Source organism: Ctenocephalides felis, unplaced genomic scaffold (genome assembly GCF_003426905.1).
Source record: "Ctenocephalides felis isolate EL2017-DRISC unplaced genomic scaffold, ASM342690v1 CF-g0.4_SCAFFOLD_01499, whole genome shotgun sequence".
Classification (NCBI taxonomy): Eukaryota; Metazoa; Arthropoda; class Insecta; order Siphonaptera; family Pulicidae; genus Ctenocephalides; species Ctenocephalides felis.
The window spans coordinates 1,799-9,950 of NW_020537653.1; the positions used below are offsets into that span (position 1 = coordinate 1,799).

At 28.6% G+C, this 8,152-nt stretch overlaps 1 long non-coding RNA gene across 3 annotated transcripts; it reads left to right on the forward strand.

Moving 5' to 3' along the window:
• The first annotated feature begins 3,343 nt into the window (after positions 1 to 3,343).
• LOC113371999 lies at positions 3,344 to 5,677 on the forward strand. Of its 3 annotated transcripts, XR_003366686.1 has the most exons (9): positions 3,344 to 3,468; positions 3,546 to 3,766; positions 4,420 to 4,608; positions 4,708 to 4,754; positions 4,828 to 4,912; positions 4,978 to 5,035; positions 5,096 to 5,153; positions 5,215 to 5,459; positions 5,523 to 5,677. It is a non-coding gene; the product is annotated as an uncharacterized LOC113371999 (long non-coding RNA). The 3 variants fall into 3 exon arrangements; XR_003366687.1 differs by lacking the exons at positions 3,344 to 3,468; positions 3,546 to 3,766 and adding an exon at positions 3,800 to 3,857; XR_003366688.1 differs by lacking the exons at positions 3,344 to 3,468; positions 3,546 to 3,766 and adding an exon at positions 4,139 to 4,257.
• The last annotated feature ends 2,475 nt before the right edge of the window (positions 5,678 to 8,152 follow it).

Consider the following 8,152-nt stretch of genomic DNA (forward strand, 5'->3'; position numbering starts at 1 on the left):
ATTTTCATTTCATATTTATAACTGCATGAGTTAATAATATTAAAATTAATTAAGATTTTAAATTGATTTATATTTTTCATTAAATTCTACAATAAAGTCCCTTTTAACGTGTATATAAATTTGATGTAATATTTTTAATGAAATGAAGTCCACTGTGAAATTTTACTGGGACTTAGTTAAAATTTTTAAATAAGCCCCGATAAAATTTTCTCGTTATGAAATTTTCAACGTGAGTCTCATTCATTCGAATGTTGGCTTTGGAATGATATAGCGTGCGAAATTAATTCGTTTGTGTTGATCGAGATTTAATAGTTTTTATTTTTGTGCTTATTGACTTTATATTTTTGTACATCGATAGTCCTAAAGGGGTTTCATGGAATTTAATTAGTACCTAGCTTTACTGACAGTTGAAAGAAAGAATTACTATTTGTTCTTGAAACCTTCGTGTATTCGAAAATGCTGTCTTTAAGAGATCTAATAGTTTTCTGTTTTTTTGCTTATTGACTTTATATTTTTGCACATTGATAGTCCTGAAAGGGTTCCATGGAATTTCATTAGTACCTAACTTTATTAACCATCGAAAGTAGATTGGTGTATTGTGTTATTATTTATTAAGACGACGACACTTATATCAGTTTACATAAACAAAACCTATTCAAGCGGTGTTAGAATGAAGGACCTTATCTCATATTATATGTGTTTTTATTTCAGGAAATGAAAGCAATGTTATATACTGCTGTAGAGGAGGCTCCTGCAGCAGATACCGTAGAACCAGAAGTGTTGGCTAGACATTTTGCACATTTCGATGAACAGTTTTTCCACTATTGTGATAATGAACTTAAAAAATTTAATACTTTTTACTCAGATAAATACTAATAATAATAGTAATTTATTTACTAAATATACAATATTAATTAACTTGCCGTAGGGTAAGTTATAGTAACGGGCCAAAAATCGAAAATGAAAATTTTGCATATCTTCACGTTTCAGAGGTTTTAGAGCATTTTGGAGTACCTCAGAAAGAATTGATGTGTGTGTGTGGATACATTTTTTGCCCACGTTTTCGGGCGCACGAATCAACCGATTTGAATGGTTCGATTTCCATTAACAGGGAGAATGGATTTTAAATTTTTGAAATTGGTTCAGCAGTTTTTGAGAAAACGTGGATATACGGCAAAAAATCTGTTCACATATACACACACATACTTTTTTCAAATTTGGTCTCATTCGATTCAGAATGACTTGAAACGTCGTGAAAACATAAAGTTAGCGAATCGGATTTTTTGATGAGAACATAAACTTCTCCTTCGGGAAGTTAATAATGCCTCTAACGAAGTTGTTATAAAAAATATGCTTTTTAGATGAAAAAAAAAACAAATTAATGTTAATGGGGAAAAATTGATGGGGCAATTTTATTCAGATAAATTGTTCCAGGATGAAATTATTGTTCAAAAATGTTGATTAGATAAAAAGATATTCCCTTTTGATAGAACCTTTATTACCAGGGTAACAGATATTAATTAGTCAAACCTTTTTAAAATAGATTATCATAAAAAAATTTATAACTAATATGCATTCCAATATTTTGTTAATAGTTGTGATTTCCGGGCTCAAATCATTACTTTATATTTGTATTGGCATTTTATCTAGTATATTTTATATGTATAATTTTTTTTGTATTATTTTCATACCAAAGTTTTTACTAACGTCATGTCTGTATTTATTGTTTAGAACAAAAACACATCGGTTGCTTTTTGTAAGTTTGTTAATGTAATAAAATTAATGTTATCTTTAATTAATTTATTATAAAATACTTATAAATATTAGACAATGTCTCAATATTTATAATAATTTATTTGAAAACATTCAGTATTCCTCGAACATTTCGTTACGGTACGGGAAGTTCCAGCAATTTGCCTTAAGGCACGATGCCACCCACCCCACTAGTTATTTCTAATATTATAATTAAAATACTTTTATTACTTTAATTAAATTACTCACAGTGATAAATAAAAGAAATTGCACTTCGCGCACTGCTTTGCGTTCAAACGAACTCTTTCACGGGCCACTTTCACATATTTTCAATGATATCTCGGCCATAAGATGAGATACAAAGTTGAAAATTGGTATATCGGTTTTTATCATTTAGACCTATAAAATGGCGTATAAATTATTTAAATACCAGGGTGGGGCCGATTCTATATGGCAATGCACCCATACCCTTTATTATATAAATATAGTATATAAATAAATATATATATATATATATATATATATATCTAAATATATTATATTTATTTCTAATATTTGTCTATAGTTTTGTGTAAAATATATAGTTAATACATATTGTCATTGTGTTTTACTGTTTACTTCTTACACATATATTCTAGACAGATGTAGTTGTTAACTAGTTACTGATTCAATGAGCTCTTCAGGACGTAGTGTTTTTTACCCGAATGAGGTATGTTAGATTTGAGTATGTCTACTTTGATATCAAATACTTAAATTGATAAGTCACGAATAAAAAATATTATCAATTAAATATTCAACTAAGAAATGAGATTTGTGGTATGACTAAATAAATTTAATGTTTGATTTTAAATATCTTTCTTGGATCATTTTTGTATATCAATTTAAATTTTACAACTTGTGCACGGGGTAAGACTGACTTGAGTAAAAATAAAATTGTTATCTTATATGAATGTAAATAAAATAGAAAAAAATTGTCTGTATATTTATAAATGTGTTTCATTCTTTAGACATCACTTCAAAACCAAAAAAGTGCGCAAAAAATTATATACTTATACAAAATGTATTTAATGCAATGATCAAACATATCACTAAGTATGTATTTAAACAAAAGATTCAAACAAATATTCGTTGGATTTTCGAACAAAGAGGCGCTCGGGTACATGCAGCGCCATCTTCGCACGCTCCGTAGTCGCACATCTACAAGTTCTTTTTGCATATCTATGGTTTATGCCAGTCTGTGGAATGTCATGCCATAAAATCATTTTCTCATCGGAGTTGGTCAAAAAAACATCGTGGAATCCAGAGGGCCTCTTGCCATTTGCTGTCTGGAATATAATTTGGTATGTTGTACTAGTGCTAAGTACATTTCGCTTTGCGGATTCACTAGGATTTTATTTCGTGTTCGACAGTGTTGCGTCATACTTTGTTCAAGTCTTATTAGTGTCATAGACACCGGATATATTTTATTATAATAATGTCTACTGTTAAATAAAACTGTTTAGTTGGCCTTGTGATATTCGATATCGTGATTGTGATGTTGTGAATATTTTGGACTCGGTCCTGAGACTTCGGGAATAATATAATTTATTTTATATTCACTATTGTTTATACAAATATAAAATACTATTTTTCAAAGTTTTTGCTCTAATTGGAAGACACAAAGTGAAAGTAAATCTGAACTACTATTTCATGTTTACTTTTATCATCGAGACTTTCGTGAGTATCTGTACAAATTGTTAAATTCTAAGTGTTATTTAAATCATTACTATCTTCTAACTCACTTCAATTTACAGATCTGACAAATTATGTACATTGGACCACAATCATTACGTCAAGAATTTTAAAGCAAAACTAGTTTATTATAGAACTGCTTTGTGTTCAATGTACTATTTTATCCACTTAAAATAGTCATTACAATTTGATTGAAAACTGCATTGCACACGAAGACAGCTTTGGTGACGTTTAATGATGTTCATCATAATTCAATACTAATTTCTGTATTTTGCAGGTGCAGGTACGTTTGAATTTGTGGCATTTTGTGCAAAATCATTCAGTTTTCATGTCACTGTAATGCACTAATTGTGGTTTTATTGGAATTGCATTTGGTATGAATGTATTTATCGAACAGTGAATTTACTCAAGATATTCATTAATTGATACTTTTAGTTTTTGCTTTATCTTTTACAAATTTACGAAATCATTAAAGCAGTGGCTTTCATGAATCAAATGACCATTTGCATACTAATAATACTAACAAATACTAACAAACACTAATCCATTCTACTACTACTAAAATATAATGTGGTCGTTTGAATCTTTTAAGTCTATGCAATGTGGATTTGAAGTATTAAATACATTTCAATTTTTATTATTTTGAATTCATGTTAATGCATTTCATATAAAACCAAGTGCGATTATTAAACTGCTAGAAAATTCCCAGAACTATATTTCTGGGCATCAAGATGAAATCACATGAAAACCACAACGTATCATATCAAATAAATTGTTAAGTATCGAATGGCCAAGTAGTATCGAGTGAAAATTTAATTTACATTTATTTTATTTTATTAACCAATTTTATTTTATATTATATTTATATTATATGTATATACTTTATTTATTCTTCACTAGATCTACTGATTTGTAACTTCATAATTTGTTTTTTAGGCATATTTGATCGGACACTGTGATTATTACACAACGGTCAACTGGAATGATACGATCAAAATATTTGGAAAGCATTCAAAGTATGAATAACTTAGAGATTTATCAAACAATGACATTTTTAAGACGATACAAACTTATTCAAGACTTATAAATAAATGCTCTTTGAAGGGGACTAAGAAGAAAGTTCAAGTAAGTGTCTAAAAATCAATATTTAGCTTATCATTATTTTCACATGCTGTTAATTTTTTATTTTATTTCATTGTTTGAATAAAATCTTTTTCATTCAAGATTGAAAATTCAAACTCTACACAGACCCCATCACGATGGATTGTTCGGTAACGCATAAACACTTTTATAAATTCTCTATACAACATCAATGTGTACATTTCTAATGTTTTTTTATTCCAGATCCTGGTTCAACTGCCAATTCAAAAATGCAAGAATATTCATTCCGACTACTTTACTAGGAATCTCTCTAGAAACATTTAATCAGGTGTGTGTTTATCCATAACCAGTATAAATACAAACATTGCTAAAATATTTCTTTTTTTTTCTCAGGTCCTTTCAACTTCTGCTGCTCTGCACACAGGCTCCTTCACCAGGAACATTTAATCAGGTATGCGTTTATCCATAACCAGTATAAACGCAAACATTGCTAAAATTTTTTTTTTCTCAGGTTCTTTCAACTTCTGCTGCTCTGCACACAGACTCCTTCACCAGGAACATTTAATCAGGTGTGTGTTTATCCATAAACAGTATAAATGCAAACTTTATTAAAATGTTTCTTTTTTGCAGATTTTCAAAATTTTTCCTGATGCTCAGAACATCATGAGTTTGGAGAACTCATTCATGTAAATGATTCGCAAGTGTTTTTTTTTTAATAACTGCCTATAATTATGCATGATTTACTTAACTCTTACTAAATCACTAACACGACTAACCTCACTAACTTAATCAGTTATTATAAAAACCACTTGCTGAGTTTTACAATGAATGTCTTGCTGAGGTTGCTTGAAAGACAGCGCTGATTGATTTATCAGGTAATTTATTTTTTATAGTACATTTTATGAGACTTGTTACTAATTCATTGTTTTTGTTCATAGGGTAAACGACAACTTCAAGCCAAATAGTCTTCAACTCTCAACTTACTCAAGACTTGTTCTCCAGCAAAAACAATCGCTCGAACTACTAATTATGTCGTCCCAAGTAACTACCTCCGTCTTGTCGTCAGGGAAGGTGTCTACTGTGATATATAGATTAGTTAAGTGCATAAATGTTAATGAAATAATGAATAAATATATTGTATTTAATTCAATTTGTTGTTTTAATTTAATTATGAGCCACTTTACGGCCAAATTACATTATGGTGTAACGTAAATTACAAAGATATTTAAACATTTCTAACATAACAAAAATTTCTTGTGTTATCAATAGGGATACTTATTAAGTGCACTCTTTAGTGTAGACAATTGTGCAAAACAGTTTCTTTACTGTTTGGGTGTTTGCAACCATCTTGCCGCATCTTGGTTAAGCTCTTTATACCTTTGCTTTTCGATTCGGTAGAAACGCGTTGACAATGGACTTTGCTTTTTTCCAAACACTTATGTTAGTCGAGTGCCTTAAACATTTAATTCGTCGGACCGATGTTTTCTCTTGTTTAAATATTACACTTTCTATTATTTCTTTAAATGGTGCACTCTTTTTCTTAGCTATAACTATCACTTAATTTAATATCACCATGTGTTAATATTAATATATATATATATATATATATATATATATATATATTGTGTAATAGCGATCGATAAAGCTGCATTGTGTAAGAGCAATGCTGATATGCCAATTAACGTAAATTCGATATCGATATCGTGCTAATAAAGTATCGTTAAAAATAGTCAATCAGTGTTGTTCTTTAGAAGTGACAAGATATTTCAGCCAATATTTTAATAAAGAACTCAAGGCAATCCGAAGCCTACTATTACTATAACCACCGCTCGGCAAGGCTGTATTGACTAGGAGGTCAATACGAACCACGTTACCAACAACCCCAATACATTTTAATATATGAGCCGCTCAGTGCACACATCGACTAACTCCACTTTTTGAAAAAAATGAGATATTAGTGGGAAAGAACTTGGTATAATCATAACTTTTTATGATTATAATAATTTTCCAAAAGAATAAAAATTGCCACTGTGAAACGAAAATTTAGTTTGACCACTGAATCCATGTCATTTATTTCAGAAGACATTTTGATGAAGTTATTTTGAATTTTTGAACATTTGAATGGAGTTACCATTCTGTAGTGTATATGTTCTGGTTGGGTTGGATTTCGGGTTTCAAATTCACGAATTACGAATAAGAACACAAAACTGTAGGGTGTTGTGGGTCTCAAAAAAAATTCATCTAGTTTTATAAAAGACATCGAAGACGTTACAAACTTTGAAAAAATAACATACTAAAATTCGTGTACCCGGCAAAACAAGAATATTAAAACTTCCTGAAGTTTATTGAAACTTGTTCAAAGTACGGAAATAAGAGCTAACTCAATTAAAAATAAATTTCTGGTCGGTGAAAATAGTTATTAATCTATTAACTCAAGATTTTGTTATTATTGTCGAAATCGAGGCATAATTTTACCAGATAGTTGATACAATATAATAAAAACATTTAAGAAAAAAGCGATATTGTAGCCAAGAGTTTTTATCTATTTTTTATTTATTTAGAACAATAAATCAATAACAGAAAAGTAACCATCACAGGGTGCCTAGAAAATTGGCCTAAAATGCGCTGAATTTAGAATAGAAAGGTCCAAACCCAACGATATACAATTTAAGTGTGACTGCAATGAAGATCCAAATTTTAAAAAAAAGTTTAAATTTTAAAAAAAGTTGAAAACTTGATTAACTCCACAAGTCATATCAAAACTTTAACTTTAATGATAATTATTTTTCTCACTATTAATAGTTATAAATCTTATATACCGTTACATGTAAGCTATATATGTATTTATACGTTCTAAAATATATTTTTCAATTTATATTATAACAGGAATTTTTAAAAGCAATATACATTACTTTATCGCTTTTCTCCACTTTCTGACTTTCGGAGTTAGTCGATGTGTGCACTGAACGGCTCATATATATATATATATATGTATATATATTAATATATACAATTAGATAAATGTTAATGTATTTTAGTCGTTTTCATTACTGCAATTGTAAGAATAAATTAATATAATTGTATTATTAAATACTGTGATACATTAAGAGTTTTGAATAAAACTAACTAAACTTCATTTGGAGTGTTTCATTTCACACCATTTTCAGTATTATATATATAAGAATCACACCGTACAGGTGCAGGTACTATAAACTGATAAGCTAATGTTATCATAAACATTAATATACTCATTAATTCGTTCTTCGAAGAGTATTTAATATTTTGAATAAATTTCATATAATATAATTTTTGTAATCTAATTCTATGATGATTAATATTGTTAATGTAGTTATAAATTTGGCCATTTTTTAAATAGACTAATCTATGGTTTTTCACTCATTTTTCAATCACTTTAATCTATTATACTATTATTTAAAGTCTTAATTAGTTCATTTTAATTATTATACTTTGAATATTGGTAAGTTTTACTTATCTATACTTATAAAAAAAATTACTTAACTATAACTTGTAAAAAAAATTCAAGTGCTCAGTCTCGTGTTATTTTCTT